Source organism: Myotis brandtii, unplaced genomic scaffold, assembly GCF_000412655.1.
Source record: "Myotis brandtii unplaced genomic scaffold, ASM41265v1 scaffold503, whole genome shotgun sequence".
NCBI lineage: Eukaryota > Metazoa > Chordata > Mammalia > Chiroptera > Vespertilionidae > Myotis > Myotis brandtii.
In genome coordinates this window covers 160,307-177,497 of record NW_005369181.1, presented here as the reverse complement: position 1 = coordinate 177,497, position 17,191 = coordinate 160,307, and the positions used below count along the sequence as shown (strand labels likewise).

General features: G+C 37.8%; 1 long non-coding RNA gene across 1 annotated transcript; it reads left to right on the top strand.

Annotated features, from left to right (window-relative positions):
• The first annotated feature begins 201 nt into the window (after nucleotides 1–201).
• On the top strand, nucleotides 202–10,004 carry LOC106727934. Its single transcript, XR_001364169.1, has 3 exons — nucleotides 202–305; nucleotides 9,350–9,476; nucleotides 9,931–10,004. It is a non-coding gene; the product is annotated as an uncharacterized LOC106727934 (long non-coding RNA).
• Nucleotides 10,005–17,191: the final 7,187 nt, after the last annotated feature.

Here is a 17,191-nt window from a genome sequence, read left to right as displayed (position 1 = left end):
TTTAAATAAAATTAGTGGAAAAAACAACCGTCTTCACTGACATAGTTGGTTTCAGGATCATCGTTATCTTCCTCCTCTAATACCAAATCCAAATTCCCTATACTCTTATCTAGATCAGCAGACAGGAGAGAGTCTGCTGAACTAAGCAGCTTACCTGTGGAGTGACCCAGATTCTTATCACTGAGGTGTTTGATCACCAGCCCATTCTCATGCTATGACTACTGCACTAAGTGATTTAAAATTAAAATCGGCCAAAGGGATACCAAGAGACAGCCCAGAAGTTTACTGGGATGAATGAAGCACTGGTAATTATTTATTTTACCTATTGGGAAAATAAAAAGAGTAAAGGCCCTGTGTTAAAACATTTGCTTATATCTGTAGTGAAATACTCCAACCATGACTGGTTTAAAGCTACCATATTTCATAACTGAACAAGGAGTTGAGAAGAGCGATATATAACTGGCCTGATGAGCACATCACTGCCAGATGCCGAACATACGCCTGTCTGCTCTGCTGTGCAGCAGCAGCTGCTCTTCCTCCTGATGGTCGAAGTGAGAATCTGCCTGGGTGATGTTCTTTCCTTGCCTGTTGGTCCTCAGCACAAAGAGTTTAGATAATTGCATGGCAGCCATGGCATGTTTAATTCTTGCTCTGTCCACTCATGGAAGAGATTTCCCTGTGGGAAACAGTACCTTTAAATCTTCTCAGCCAAGAATGCAAAGACAGGATGCAAAAATCCCCCAATGCATTACAAGGAGTGATGGTAAGCAGACCTCTCCCACTTTAATCCCTTACTTACCAGATTTTGCTGTATTTATTGAGGACACAGCATCATACCATTGCCATCAGTTGAGAATGGCAACTGATCCTATCAAGGAATCATCTTCAACCTGCCACCACAGCAGTGTCTTCAAAAGGCTCTATTTTTCTAACAGAATGGTGACTTCTTGAAGACATGTCATGTGGTAGAAGTAGGTCTTGTATGTAATACAATATATCCCTTTTAAAAAGTGGTTTCTTTGCTCTATAATTAGATTATGCAAGATTTCTTGGCAGTAGATCAAATACTCTGTAAGCTCCCAGAGTATAGCACTGGCAGAAGAACTGTGAGGAAGGGAAGTCAAATTTATACCTAATTTCAGTCAGAATGAATCCCTGCCCCTTCCAGTATGAAAAGAAGGATCCGATATAATTAACTCATCAGCAAATAGTATCCTGATCTTTTTGAGAAACTGAGTGGGAATTTTGCCATGAATCTCTGTTGCTGACAAGTTTGACATTAAACAGTAGTTGTGTTATTAAATCAGAGTTGGTGACTAGGCTCTTAAGGTCTTAGATATCCTCCAGTCTGTACCCAAAGCTACAGCATTCATGGGCCATGTACCAACCTGGGGTGGTGAGTGACAGATGGCTGATGTCCACTAGCTGAGTCATTATGCCTACTTGGTTGTATGCTAGATGCTCTCTGGTGGGTGATAACATATGATAAAGAAAAAATAGCACTGTATTGAAAAAACACAAGTTCAAACATATTTCTACATTAAAAATATTAACAGTCAAGCTCTTTTTAAGATTTCATAGGCCAAAGAAACTAACAACTGGAAGCATCCCTCCAGAATGCTCATCCTATATAATAAAAGGCTAATATGCAAATTGTCCCCTCGACCAGGAGTCCAACCAGGAGTTCACCCAAGGGGTGGGAGGGCGGGAATCACCCCCCCACCTCGATTGGGGGCGGGGCCAGCTGGTCAACCACCCACAGACCCTCCCCCTGGCTGGCCTGATCGGCCCCAATTGAGGCGGGACAGCTGGACCCGACCCATGCACTAATTTGTGCACCGGGCCTCTAGTCTATATACTTAAAAGCCTAAGTGACCAAATGACTGAATGACCAAACAACTGGTCGACCAGTTGCTATGACATGCACTGACCACCAGGAGACAGATGTTCAACTCTCAGGATAGGGCTCCCTCCTGTCTGGATTGGGCTGAAATGCTCTATCCGACATCCTCAGTGGGGTCCTGGATTGTGACAGGGTGCAGGCCAGGCTGAGGGACCCCACCAGTGCACAAATCTATGCATTGGGCCTCTAGTATCAAATAAATCTGTATTACAAATTAGAGATATTTCTGCTAGAATATACTAAAATTATTTTTATATAATTTTGCTTCTAAAATTATTTGACTACATGTAACATTATTTTAATAGTTGACTAACTTTTTGACCACCATTTTGCATATTCTGAATTTTTTCAAAGTGGAAACAACAAATTCAAAATTGTTTTTTAAATATATTAATATGCTAAAACTAGTGGCCCGGTGCATGAAATTCATGCACATTAAAAGGGGATTAATTAGAGGAAATATTTTAATATTGCTATTTTCCCTTTCTCTATAATAGAAGTGTCAGAGATGAAAGAAAATTAGTAAAATGTATATGAAAATCTTCCTCCTGTCAGAGTCTGGGGCACGCTGCGGGACCCAGAGTCAAGTCTCCGCACAACTGCAGCACCTCAAAATTGTGCTAGACCCAGACACAGCTGCTCCACCCCCATTGGGTGAGATCCATACCCGACCGACCCCACCCTTGTCAAGCCCCGCCGAGTGGAGGGCACAGCCTCAGGTGCCCCTGCACACATCAGGAGGGGGGTGCAGCCTCAGGTCCCCCAGCATACCTGCAGGTCGCCTGGCACTGGGGTGGGTAATGTGGCCTGAGGTCCCCCAGCCCAGGCCAGGGGGCACAGCCTCAGGTCACCCAGCCTGGTGCTGGGGTGGGGGGCACAGCCTCAGGTCTCCTTCCCCAGCCCAGTGCCACGCAGCCTCAGGTCTCTGTTGATTGCTCGTTAAGGCTCGTTAGGTGAACTCGGCCTCCGCTGTGGGCTCAGCCATCTTGTGTTATGGAATCCCTGCCTCCGCTGTGGGCACAGCCATCTTGACTGTTACCACGTGATGGTCAATTTGCATATTTCCTCTTATTAGATAAGATATTAAAGTAACTATATCCTGTTACTTGTAGAACTTTTACAGTTTACATTCTTTTCATTATTAAATTGTTTTTTTTTATTTGTTTGTTTGTTTTTTTGTATTCGGGAGAACATAATTTATTTTTCAAGCCCCCAAAGTTGTGTTGTTGTTGTTTTAATGTATTTGCTTATTTTAGTAGGGCATGCAGAGCTTAGAGTCCTATGCTCTGTGTGACTCATGGGTAAATGGTTCTGTTTGCAGTGATTGTAACCTCTCCAATTTATTACTTTATTCTCACTAAATTTTTATAATTTATTTTATTCATAAAAATGTTTCCCTATCATTTAACTTTTAAGGCTTTTTATTTTCTGCATAACATTAAGTATATTTTAATGGGAGCTTGTTGACTTTGCAAATGTACTAAATCTGAATTTCCTCTTTGTATAAATCCCCTTATAAATTCCAAAAGGTGATCTCTAATGTCTGCCCTTGGAGAATAATTCACTGCAGTTATTACTGTTTCTGAATTTGGTCATCCTTATTTACTAGTTGGAGGTTTCTCTATTTGTGAGAATAAATACTCAAAACTAGAAAGATTTGTTGTAAAAAAAAGTGTTTACTCTCAGTTCTGTTTTCCTTTGACTTATCATTTATTGGTGTCTTTATGGTGTAGTTTTCTTGATAGAATTCTTCTGGATGACCTACAGTACATGTGAAGATTTTCACTTATATTATAAAACTGTCCATAAAACTGTCTCCAACACTACAAACCACATATTACTCATGTTCTGAAAGTGCAAAGATGAATAGGACTATTACTTAGGAAGGGTTTGCTTTGTAGATCAATAGCAATGACAAAAGTATAAAATAATAGTGTGCTTCAAATAGTTGTTTGTGCAACTACTCATTGAGAATAAAATATACAATTATAGAAATTAAATTATTGGGAATTAAATATACATAAGCATACACATTAAATCATTGGTAATTATTACACCATAATGTTTTGGCAATGGACCTATGCAATTACATATATAATTTTTCCTCACCCTTCTCTCAGAGGGTTTTATCATTTTTTTATGATTACTGGAATAAGGAGACACTTTTGAAGATTACACTTATTTGGCAATCATTAGACTTTCATTCTTTTATCACAAAGGTAAAATTTCTGTCTGCCATTTTTTTAGTATTAAAAAATAAAAAGGTTAAAATAGGATAGTGTATTACTAAATTAATAGTAATACAAATTAATGTTTGTATTAATGTTTGTGGAAATAATATTTTAACCTAACAAAATTTATCCCATGGATAATTAATAAAAAGTATGTCCTTAACTACTATTTTCATGTCAATGCCATAGGAAACTGGTTGCATTAGAAACTTGTACTGGAAATAAAATAATTTATTAGGTATACCTAATACAAGAACTAGAGTTTTCTACACACATGGCTAGAGCTTCACAGTTATAAAGGAATAGTTACTGGTGCAACATACTACAAATTATTTTAAATGTTTCTCTCCCTAACAATAAAAAAAATGTAGTAATGGACCTATAGAAACATGTCCATGAAATAAAAATATCTACCAGACTATTTAAAATGATAGGCAATTAATAAAAACCATGTGTTTCAATTAATTTTGACTCTCAGAATGTTTTATTACAAAAACATTGCTTTGCCATTTATTCATATACTAAGAGGCCCGATGCACAAAATTCGTGCAAGAGTAGGCCTTCCTTCCCCTGGCTGCCTGCACTGGCTTCCCTCTGGCACCTGGGACCCAGGCTTCGCAGCCCCTGCTTCACCAGAAAGGTCATTCGGAAGGATGCCTGGAAGGACGTTGGGTCAATTTAGCATATTATGCCTTTATTATTATAGATTTCTTCCACATAAAAATTAATTTTCTCTTTTATATATGCAAACAATGAATTATCTTCTGGAGGACTTTATATGTGAATAAACACAGTTCTATTACTTGTAATGCTTATAATAGAGTGAAAATTAAAGAACAGAATCTAAGTTAATAATGATACAAATTAGAATGTGATGTATAGTGTGAGTGAAAGACCATAAGAAGTTGAAAAGAAGTAATTATTAAAGGATGAGGTAAATTATATAAAGCTATAAATGATGAAAGGGGATTTAATCTAATTACTAAATAGTAGGATCATTTTTCAACTGTAAAGATGTTCTAGGACAGAACACATGAGCAAACACATGGAAACAGGAAAGTTTAAGATATTCTAGAAACACAAAGTTTCATGATTTGGCCAGATATTAAGTAATGGGGGTGAGGGGAGGAGTAAATAATGGTTGAACCCTAAGTACAAGCAAGAGGATGGAATATTCTATTAAGTATTTATCTTTATTTACTAGGCCTTGGGAAATCACTAAAATCTTTGAAGATCAGATATATATATCTTTACATTCCACAATTATTGTAGATTTTATCATTTCTTTCTGAAGATGGGGAGAATCAAAAAGGAGGCAAAATGTATCCTCCACAAAAAAAGCTTACAATGGTAGGAAGGCTATGACATCTATAATAATAAAAGCTAATTAGACTGGACATCCTTCTGAATGACCTCCCAGACGAAGCCGAGGCTGTGAGGGAAACCTGGGTCCTGGGTGCCTGCCGGCAGCCGGAGGGAAGCCCGGGTCCCAGGTGCCAGAGGGAAGCCGGTGCCAGCAGCCAGGGGAAGGAAGACCTATTCTTACACGAATTTTGTGCATTGGGCCTCTAGTTTCACATAAGACCATAATGTATGACATAGGACAGAAAGTCTTACAAGACACAAGCACAAAGATACCCAGCTGAAAGAATCAGAAAACGTTTTCAAAGAATCTATATTTGAGATGAATGTTTGAGAATTTCAAAAGTTGAATGGAGGTATAGTATGGGGGTACTTTTCTGGTCTGGGTAATAATTTGAGTAAACTAGCAAGAAATAAACTTCTGGGATGATCTTCAGGTAAAAGTTAATGGCTCTATGGGTGAGTAGTAATTATATGCAGAGTTCTAGAAGGCAGGGAGTTTGTAAATTGAAGGGTAGCCATATTATAGATTTATTTAGAGGGGTATGAGAGTTAATTAAGTTACTGAGAAATGAAAAGTCATTGAGAGCTTGACAGTAATAAAACTTAATTTGTAATCATAAAAGTGTAATGATTAGAGAATAAATTAGAGTTTAAAGAAATCTTATTGACAATGGTGGAGTAAAGGTGAATCACTAAGTTCCCTCTTCCAAAACCTAATGAACTAATAAGAAATTCTTCACCACTATTACTAACATCAGCCATGAATATCTACTTGAATTTTTAATAGAACTTATTTTATAAAAAAATAAAAGACAAAGAGAAGAGAACCTGCTAGCGCAAATGTCAATTAGGAGGTTATATAATGCCTTGGGTGGTTGGGAAAGAATAGTTTACACTATAAAGAAGACCACTTATAATTTTTAAAATAGAGCAAAGGAAAAAAATAAACTTCAGAAATGTACTAATGGAACAAAGGAAAAAATGAATACAATAATAAGAAGAATTACTGCTCTGGAAAATTAAAGCCATGAGACCCTGACTGGGTGGCTCGGTTGGTTAAAGCATCTTACTGATACACCAAGGTTGTGGGTTTGATCCCTGTAAGGGTACATACAAGAAGCAACCAATGAATGCATAAATAAGTGGAACAGCAAATCTATACCTCTCTCTCAAGTCAATAAGTGAATAAAAATAAAATTAAGTCAGAGATGGTTAGCAAACTTCCCCCAGAGTGCAGAGGAAAGAGAGACATAAGATGAAAACAACGAGCGAGCATATGATAAAAATATAGGGAAACAATGTAGCTCGAGCATTTTAGGAATATCAACTTAAAATGAAAACAACAAAACAAAATGATTAGTTGGAACAGAAGGAAAAATCAAAGGCATAAATAAACAAAATTTCCTGAGGTAAAGGACTGGTTGAAATGGGGATGGGGAAAAGACTTAATATCCAAGTCAATGTTCCAAAAAGTATCAGAATCTAAATGGTCATTTCAAATGACAAGAGAGGAGAAATGTTGTTATCCACCAATTGTATTATTATTCAAGTTGTCTTTTATGTGTGAAAACAATAAAAATGTTTTTAAGATATATAGGGCTTCAGAAAACATTCTACACACAGGTATACAGGTAAGCTCTTTGAAGGGATAGGCAATATCTATCTTATTTATCACTTTATAACCAGCAATTAGTGGGAAAGCTAATAAATAATGGCTCTCTATCCCCCTTTCATTATGTGCTATGGAGGTTTTCTACAGGTTATTCTGCATTCTATGGCAATAAATAGTTGACACAAAGTTAATATACGATGTTTTCCATGGAGATAATTTCCAGGGAGAAAAATGAAGCAGGGCAACGGAGACAGGAAATTCTGGGGCCATGGGATAATTGTTTAATAGAGAATGACCAGGGAACACAAAATAGCTAAGTGATATTTGAGTAAAAATATGAAGAAAGTGAGAATTCCAACAAAATGTTTCCTTCAGCTTGACTAAATATTAGACAGGCTTCTTCCTGCCTCTAGGCCCCTGAACTTCCTTTTCTTAGAGCTTATACTTTAAAAAGGTGTCATTGTAAAACCTTCCCCTGTCCGTTTGTGATGCAAAGCTTCTTGCCTATTTTTCAACCCAAGAATGTCTTTCTCAAGGGTCTGGGAGCCATCTCTTTGAAATATAATCATCAAGGAAGAGTGTGCCCCTAACTCAATTTCTGTGGACAGGTAGGAGCCTAACTTTAGCAGGTACCTTGTCATGAAGAAAGGAGAAAGTTTATTTTTAAAGGTTCTACATCTATAGATGTTTTTATAATGGTGTTTGGAAACCAGTGCTGAATGTAAGTTAACAGCAATTATTAAAATGCACTATGTGTTTCTTAAGGTCAGGAATGTGATATGAGGAATTAATGCATTTTTCTTAGAAGGTTAAATCTCTGAAATGAGGGGTCTTAAAATTAGGAAAACAACCATATTCAAGTGCAGGCTCAACAAATAAGCTTTTGGACTGGTCTCTGATCCAAACTTTCTCCCCAATAACTTTACATTTTTAAAAAAGTGAATGCAACTATTGAGATACAGACAGGGTAAAATGTTAACTGATTTGAGCCATATACAGGAAAACTATAGTTATATTTGGGTCCAGGTAAAAAAGACATAAAGGGAGGTGATTTTGAAAGAAAAAAGCTAAAATGATTATAATATGAGGTGCTTTATGGAGAAAAGGCTGAAAGAGGGTTACTATGAAATATTAGTATTAGGAGATATTATGGGCATGAGGGTATTGACCATCTGGGGTAGTTGGGAGAATGAATTAAAAGTGTTGGAAAGGAGAAGGTGGTACAGAGTGGGGAGTAGAAAATCACTACGGAAAACATTTTCTAAGTGGCAATGTAAAAAAAACCCCATAAAAACCTACTTTCAATGTAGTACATTAAATTAGTCAACATACATACCTTGTTTCCAAAATAATAAAGCATATAATACCACTCTGCATATTATTTTCCTGGATTTCATTTCCTTTATATTAACAAATTGATTTTCTTCCATGATACAGTAACATTCATTAAATTATTACATACAGTCAATAAATATGCATTATTATTTCCCCCAACATAAGGTTACAGATGCCTTGTGAATGAATGTCTTCCTCCCCCCTTATCCTGTGGCATTTCTTTGTCCTCTGTGCAAGTAAGATAAGCATTTTGGCATCTTGCAGCTGTTTCTACCCTCCACATATGCATTCCTGTCCCATGGACCCTCTTTATTCCCTAAACCTACCTGTTTTGTCTCTAAAATTTCTTTTACAAGGAAGCAGGATAGGCTCTAATTTTTAATACATTTTAGGGGGAAATTATTATAACCATTTAAGTGGCAGAGGTAATGACTTTGGATAACTTTCAAAACATCTTCACTTTCTAAAAGGTTATTTACATTTTTTTCTAGTAATTTTGCTGTTGTTTTTATTATTCTTATTTTCTTTCTGTAGCGAGCGGCATTTATCCTTTTAGAGTGAGCTGTGTGCAAAGAATCTTTTGCCCACATGAGAAGCCCACGGTGTCCACTAAAAACCAGTAGATAGCAGTAAAACAAGGAACAGGACAGGAGCGATGGAACATGATGGATATGATGCCAAATGCAATAGGAGTGTTTATAAATATAGTGAGAAAACTGCCAAGGATTTCTACCAAGGGAAAAGGAAAGACATATATCATGAACAGAACTAGTAAAAAAAAAAAATAGAGTCAAAGAGAGAGGGTGTAAAGGAAAACCTTCAGCTTTCTCACAGCAATTACCATTTTTATTTGGTCTTTTTTGAAATTTCTTTCTGTAATTTCCTAACACATTTGTGTCAAAGGAAGAAGAAAATTGGATTGTCACCTGAAAGAAGAAGAGAGAATGAACTGATGCTGTTGTCAGGTTTTCGTCATGAAGTCAGAAATGTGAACATCGACGTTTCTGTTAATCACAGATAACCAACCTGGGTAAGTGAGGAGCACGAGCAGCCGGAGTCAGGTGCAGCTGCAGGAGCTGGAAAAGTGAGGCTGTTTAGGCTAATGAGGCAAAACAGAATAAAGGCCAAAGTCACAACAGAGAGAGTCTTAAATGCACAGCTGTATCTACTGTTGTCTCTTTTCCCACCTGCTCTTCACTTGCAGGTTCATTTTTTTCTCTGTGCGGTCTGTTTGCTTCTCTGCAGGGCCCCTAACATTTTTTTTTTGAGTCCAGGGCAGCTGCTATTGATTATTTATTGTAAGTGCCCTGTATCAGATAAAATTTAATTTTCTCCTATCTGTAGGCCCTGAGCTGAAGTTAACTGTGTTTGTCCAAAGTTCACGTGTGAGACAAATCACACTGTTATAAAAGTTCATTTTAATTATCAAGCATGATGTGGCTTGAAATGATACACAAACACACACACATGTCATTTATTACAAGAATATACAATAGGCAAAGCATGTGTGGGGAATTTGAAGATGGATAAATGAAGCAGTGTTCTTTCTCATGTTTGGAACAAGTTGAACAGGTAAGATATACATGAGCAGAGGGCTGCCTTGCCGTTAACGCTGATTTGGAAATGGGGCTTTAGGTTTCACCCAAATGGACACACTCACACTTTATGTCATTAGAAAGACTCCCTATCTTAGTCAGAACTGGACAACTTGGATTATCCTGAGGGCATGGGGTCCAATATTTTAGCACAAAGCTCACTCCAAAGAATATGGGCTTTCTACAGGTAATATAATTATAATGATCACATAATACAATAATCCTATATAAGAAAAGCCCAGCGCCCAAAATGGTGGAACAATCAGAATGACCAGAGACCAGATCGACCCCATCCCCTTGCCCCAGCTGGCCCCGCCCCCCCAGGGGGACCCCCACCCTGATCCAGGGCCCCATCAGGGCTGGCCAACCCCCACCAGAGCACTGGGCTTCTATCCTATATAATAAAATGATAATATGCAAATTGACCCTAACTGTGAAACAACCAGCATGACCACTCGACCAGTCACTATGAGGAGCACTGACCACCTCTTGGTACCTTGCCCTGGCTGGCAGGCTCCGATTGACCGATGGCGAACAGGGAACCAGGGGTGGGTGGTGGCAGGCAGCAGGGCTGGCGAACGGGCAGAATGGCTGACCCCTCGGTTCCTCCCCCCGGCTGGCAGGCGCTGATTACCCAATGGCAAACAGGGAACTGGGAGTGGGTGGCGGCAGGGGGTGGGACTGGCTGCGGGCACCGGGGAAGATGGCCCTGATTGCAGGCCAGGGCTAGGAACTGTACCCACACATAAATTTTGTGCACCGGGCCTCTAGTAATGATAATAATAACATTACTAAAACAATAGTAACAAAAATACATTTTCACAATGTCCCTTCAGAGCCTCAAGTGCTGTGGCTAGCACATTTACCCTGGAAAAATCTGAAAAAGAAAAGGAAATTAGATTTTTTACCTGCATTATAAATGTCCTCCCCTACCCAAAACCTTGAGGAAGATCCATCTCCCATTCCCCTTACCCCCGCGGGGATCCTCCATGCAGACCCATTGCAGGTGGTGTAGTCCAGAAACCCAGGACTGGATAAAGCACACCTGCATGGGGCAGCTTTCTCACTAGGCTTCTGTTCTATCCTTTGGGTCTATGCTAGGGCAATATTTAGGCAAAGCAGCTGAACAGGAGCCACCTTCTTATCACTGAGCGCTATTTTCTTGTGGGATATTAATATACCATAAACATGTGAGCACATAGTTACTATTACACACACATCTTTAGCTTTCTGTTAGCATTTGCTTTGACTGATCTATTAAAAGACCAGATTTTTGACTGATCTATTAAAAGACCAGATTTCTGCTCTGGCTGATTTGGCTCAGTGGATGGAGCATCAGCCTGGGGACTGAAGGGTTCCAGGTTTGATTCTGGTCAGGGGCACATGCCTGGGTTGTGGGCTTGATCCCTTGTGGGGAGCGAGGGAGATGCAGGAGGCAGCCAATCCATGATTCTCATCGTTGATGTTTCTATCTCTCTCTCCCTCCCTCTCCCTTCCTGTCTGAAATCAATTAAAACAAACAAACAAGCAAACAAACAAAAAACAGATTTCTAATTCCCTGAGGTAAATTGCAAGCACATCATATTGAAGGGTTTTTAATAACCTCAGTTTTCATCAAGTCATATGAATTGTTGAGCTCTTCATAATTTAAAGCCTTCATTTACTCTTAACTTGTACTAAAATAAGGTTTAATGACTGAAGCCACCTTGATTTTCCTAGATCACACTCTTAGATTCCAATTAACATATCTCTATGACAACTTACTATAGTTCCTTATTTCTAACAACACTCTCTGCACTGGTAAGTATTTTAAAACATTTTAAATTTCAAATTTGTGGAGGTTTGACACAGTTTAATATGAGTAGGGGGACATGAATTATTTTCATCAGCCTAATAACTTAGGTGTAGAAAAATGTAACACTATTTTTGATATTTCAGCTTACTTACTATATTGAGTCTCCCTGGGGGGTAAAAAGTCAATGCTAGGTAAAGCTTTGGTGCTTTTATAAGCATTATAAACTGGCAATCCAGACATTTCCTTATTTGTTCGACTTTCCTCTAGTTTTTAGAAGCTTACATAATTAAAGTACCTAAGCAGGCTTTGGCCATATTTGATACTAAGCTAGTGAGATATCACACACCTTCTCTGGTTTTTACTATTGAGCGTATCTTCAGTGACGCTCCTTGAGCTCGATGTGGTCCTGCCAGGGCCTCCAATCATTAGCCCTTGTATCTTTCTCATTTTGTTCTCCAGATCCATGAAGATTTGCTAGCTATGTCGCCACCCTTCATTCTCTCTTTATAGGAAATCTGAAAATTTTCAAATATTTCTCTTTGCCTCTCTGGGATAGTGGTTGACTTGGAGACGTATGAAACTGTCTCAGCTCTCTGTCTAGAATTTTTTTTAACCAAATATTTCCACTTTTCTGATGCTCCGTACTGTGAACAGAACTTTTATGAAACTTAATGCCATATTGGAAAAGTAGAAACACAGTTATCTGGAAAAATTCCTAAACATTTGGAACTCCCATTGTTCCCCACTCCTAAGTAGGGTATTGGGGAAAAGTAGAAAGGGGAAAAATAGTGTAAGAAATAAAGTCCATGGTGAGTAAATGGCATTTATAAAAAGTTTGGGTACTAAATTTTGATCAAATCTCAATTCAGAGATAACTCACATTCCAAAAACAAACTGATTAAACAATAAGAAAGGAGAGTATGAGAGAATATTTGAATAAAGTGAAACAAAGACCCGTGCTTGTTTTGTTTGTTTTAGAGTTGAAAGTTCCAGCCAGCTGGAGTGCCAAAAAGTGTGGACCAGAGGGTACAGGTAAGATATTGTACAAAAAAAAAAAAAAAAAAAAAGCTTATGAGAGTCTGTGTTTCAAATAAGGAATTTTGTTTTTCTGCCTCATCTTTGTTACAACCACCATCTACATAAAATAAAAAAAAATGATTTTGAGGTCAGATTTTTCTCAGCTACAGACTGTAGAACTGCCCGTTCAACCCCTTCATTTGAATTTCTCAAATGCATAAAAAATGGAAAACATTAAATGGTCCAATTTTAATCCCTCATCTGAGTTCCCAATGACCCTATCTTAGATAATTACATTACCATGTAACTATTTGCTGAGTCCTGAAACCTAGGGGTTATCTTTTACATCTCCATTTGCTTTATAATTTCCCCATGGTAGGAAAACCATCTAAAAGACTATTGCGGCTCTTTTTCAGCTAAATATATCCATGTAATTAATTTTTGTCTGCCTAGATTCACATCATTTGGGATTTCTAAGAGTGCTTCTGAAAGTTTGCTGATTTCATTTGTTTGCTTTCGTCTTCTACTTTCTCTTTTTGGCATAGAATTTGAATTTGGGTATGATTACTGGTAGCCCAACATAAAATATTATTTCTTAAAGTTGAGAATCAAGGATGGTGGAATCAAAAGATGAAAACTTTTATTCCTGATGATAAATATGACTATATATCAGTTTTTTATTACCAGCCTACAAATTAGTTTTTCTGAGGTCTTGGTTTAATGAACAATGTAGGGAGGTTGAAATAACAAATTTTGATATTTCAAGCAGAAAAGCTTTGACTTATTTTTGACAATATGCTTGGCCAAACAATTATCTTCTGCATTTTGGAAGGCATCACTTAGGGAAAATTCAAATTTTGTTTTGCTTACTTTGAGAAGTTTACTAAGTGTTATAAGAGAGTGATTCCTAAGTTTAGAAGAAGCCCCATTACAAGCAAGCATAGGAAGTATTACAAATTTGCTTATAAGAGGGGGCTTTCCGCTGAGCCTATAGATTCATAGGAATGCTTTATTATGAGTTTTTCTTAATTTGGATATAGTAGGATTCACTCATCATGCAATACAAATTTGTGCATTTTGATATATGCTTAGGGATATGTACCCATCATCTACACCCATCACCAAAATCGAGTTAGAGAACAATGTCATGCCTGAAAAAATTCCTCCTGCCAAGTCTGATAGTCAACATTTCTGATTATCCCCAACTCTGGCAACTATTAATGTGTTCTCATTTCTATATTTGTGCATTTTTATATAAGTAGAATAATATAGTTCATAGCGCTTTGTCTTTCTTCCTGTATTTAGTAAAATAGTATTTGAAATTCATCCCTGTTGTGTGTGCGTAGTTTGTTCCTCTTTATTTGTGAGTAGTAAGTTCATTGTATGGATGTACTATATTGTGTTTATTCATTCACTGGATGAAGGACATTTAGATTGTGTCTATTTGTTCACATTATGAATAATGCCACTATAAACATTACTATAAAGTAAAGTGTAAACATGTTTTTTACTTCTCAGCATAAATAACTGGAAGTGTGATTGCTGGTGTATATGGTAAGTACATATGTAATTTCATAAAAAACTGCCAAAGTATTTTACAAAGTAACTCTTCATTTTGCATTTTCATCAGCAATGTATGATCTGCATTCTCACCAACATTTCATGTAGTCAGTATTTTTTTCTCATCTATAATAAAATAATAAAAGCGTAATATGCCAATCGACCGAACGGCTGAACAGTGTGGAACGACCATCCGGACAACCTTCTGGAAGATCTTCCAGACGAGCTTCCAGACGAAGCCCGGGCTGCAAATTCATACTCTTTTTTAAAAATATATTTTATTGATTTTTTACAGAGAGGAAGGGAGAGGGATAGAGAGTTAGAAACATCGATGAGAGAGAAACATCGATCAGCTGCCTCCTGCACACTCCCTACTGGGTATGTGCCCGCAACCAAGGTACATGCCCTTGGCCGGAATCAAACCTGGGACCCTTGAGTCCGCAGCCGAAGCTCTATCCACTGAGCAAAACTGGTTAGGGCTGCAAATTCATACTCTTGTATGAATTTCTTGCATAGGGCCTCTAGCAAGTGTATAATAGTATTGCACTGTAGTTTTTTTTTTAATATCTTTACTGTTTAAAATATTACAGATGTCCCCTTTTTACCCCCAATTATGCCTTCCACCCCACAACCTCTCCCTGGTCTTCACCACACTATTGTCTGTTTCCATGGGTTATGCATATATACATACTAGAGGCCCAGTGCACAAATTTGTGCACCAGTGGGGTCCCTTGGCCTGACCTGCAAGATCTGGCCAAAACTCGCTTTCCAACATCCCCCAAGGGGTCCCAGATTGTGAGAGGGCACAGGCCAGGCAGAGGGACCCCATCAATGTGTATGCCCCCTGGTGGTCCATGCACATCATAGCAAGCAGTTGAATGGCCTTAGCATATCATTAGCATATTACACTTTGATTTGTAATTAGCATATTAGGCTTTTATTATATAGGACAAATTCTTTAGTTAATCTCATTCCACACTCGCACCCACCTCCACCTTCCCTCTGAAATGCCTCAGTCTGTTCCATGCTTCTATATCTCTGGTTTTATTTTGTTCATCAGTTTATTTTGTTATTAGATTCCACAAATGAGTGAGACCATGTGATACTCCTCTTTCTCTGATGGCTTATTTCATTTAGCATAATGCTCTCCAGGTCCCTCTATGCTGTCTCAAAGGGTAAGATATCCTTCTTTTTTACTGCTGCATAGAATGCCATGGTGTAAATATACCATGACTTTTTTATCCACTGATCTACTGATGGGCACTTGGGCTGTTTCCAAATCTTAGCTATTTTAAATAGTGCTGCTATGAACATAGGAATGTATATATTCTTTCTGATTTTGGGATTCCTAAGATATATTCCTGAAAGTGAGATCACTGAGTCAAATGGCAGTTCCATTTTTTAATTTTTTAAGGAAACTTCATGTGGTTTTCCATAATGGCTGTACCAGTCTGCATTCCCTTAAGCAGTGTACCAGGGTTCCCTTTTGTTCATATCCTTGCCAGCATTCATCATTTGTTGATTTGTTGATGGTAGCCATTCTGAGAGCTGTGAGGTGATACCTCACTGTCATTTTAATTTGCATCTCTATGATGATCAGTGACTTTGAGCATTTTTTCATATGTATCTTGGCCATCTGTATTTCCTCTTTGGAGAAGTGTCTACTAGTATTTAGATTCTTTGCCCATTTTTTAAATTGGATTGTTTGTCTTCCTTTTGTTAAGTTGTATGAGTTCTTCATATATTTTGGAAATTAACCCCTTATGAGATATAGCATTAGCAAATATGTTCTCCCATACAGTGGGTTCCTTTTTCATTTTGTTGATGGTTTCTTTTGCTTTGCAGAAGCTTTTTATTTTGATGTAGTCCTGTTCATTTATTTTCTCTGTTTTTTTCTTTTGCCCTAGGAGATGTATTGACAAACATATAGCTATGAGAGATGTCTGAAATCTTGCTGCCTATGGTTTCTTCTAGGATTTTTATTGTACCATGGCTTACATTTAAGTCTTTTATCCATTTGAGTTTATTCTTGTATATGGTGTAAATCAGTGTCTAGTTCAATTTTTTGCATATACTTGGTCAAATTTTTCAAGACTGTTTATTGAAGAGGCTGTTTTTATTCCATTATATGCTCTTGACTCCTTTACCAAATATTAATTGAGCGTAATGAGTTGGGTCAATATCTGGGTTCTCTGTTCTGTTTGATCGATCTATATGCCTTTTCTTGTGCCAGTACCAGGCTGTATTGATTACAGTGGCTTTGCAGCAGAACTTAATATCTGGTATTGTTATCCTTCCAATTTTGTTCTTCTTTCTCAAGATCGCTGCATCTATTTGCACTCTCACCAGCACTTTGTGTAGTCAGCAATTTACATTTTCCTGAGAGGTGTGCAATAGTATTTCATTGTAGCTTCAATTGGAGATCCCTAGTGGTGACTAAATGTTTATTTTCATGAGCTACTTGCTATTTGTACATCTTGTTTGGTGAAGTGTTTATCAAATATTTTCACATTTTTAATGAGATATTTGCTTTTCTATGATTGAGTTTTGATATATTATTTTTTTTTATTAATCCTCATCCAAGGATATTTTCACTCATTGATTTTAGAGAGAGTGGAAGGGAGAGAGAAACATTGATGTGAGAGAGACACGTGAATTCGTTGCCTCCCACATGCCCCTGACTGGGCAGGGTATGGAGCCTGCAACTGAGGCACACGGCCCTTGAGTGTAATCAAACCCGAGATGCTTTAGTCAGAGGCCTGATACTCTAACCACTGA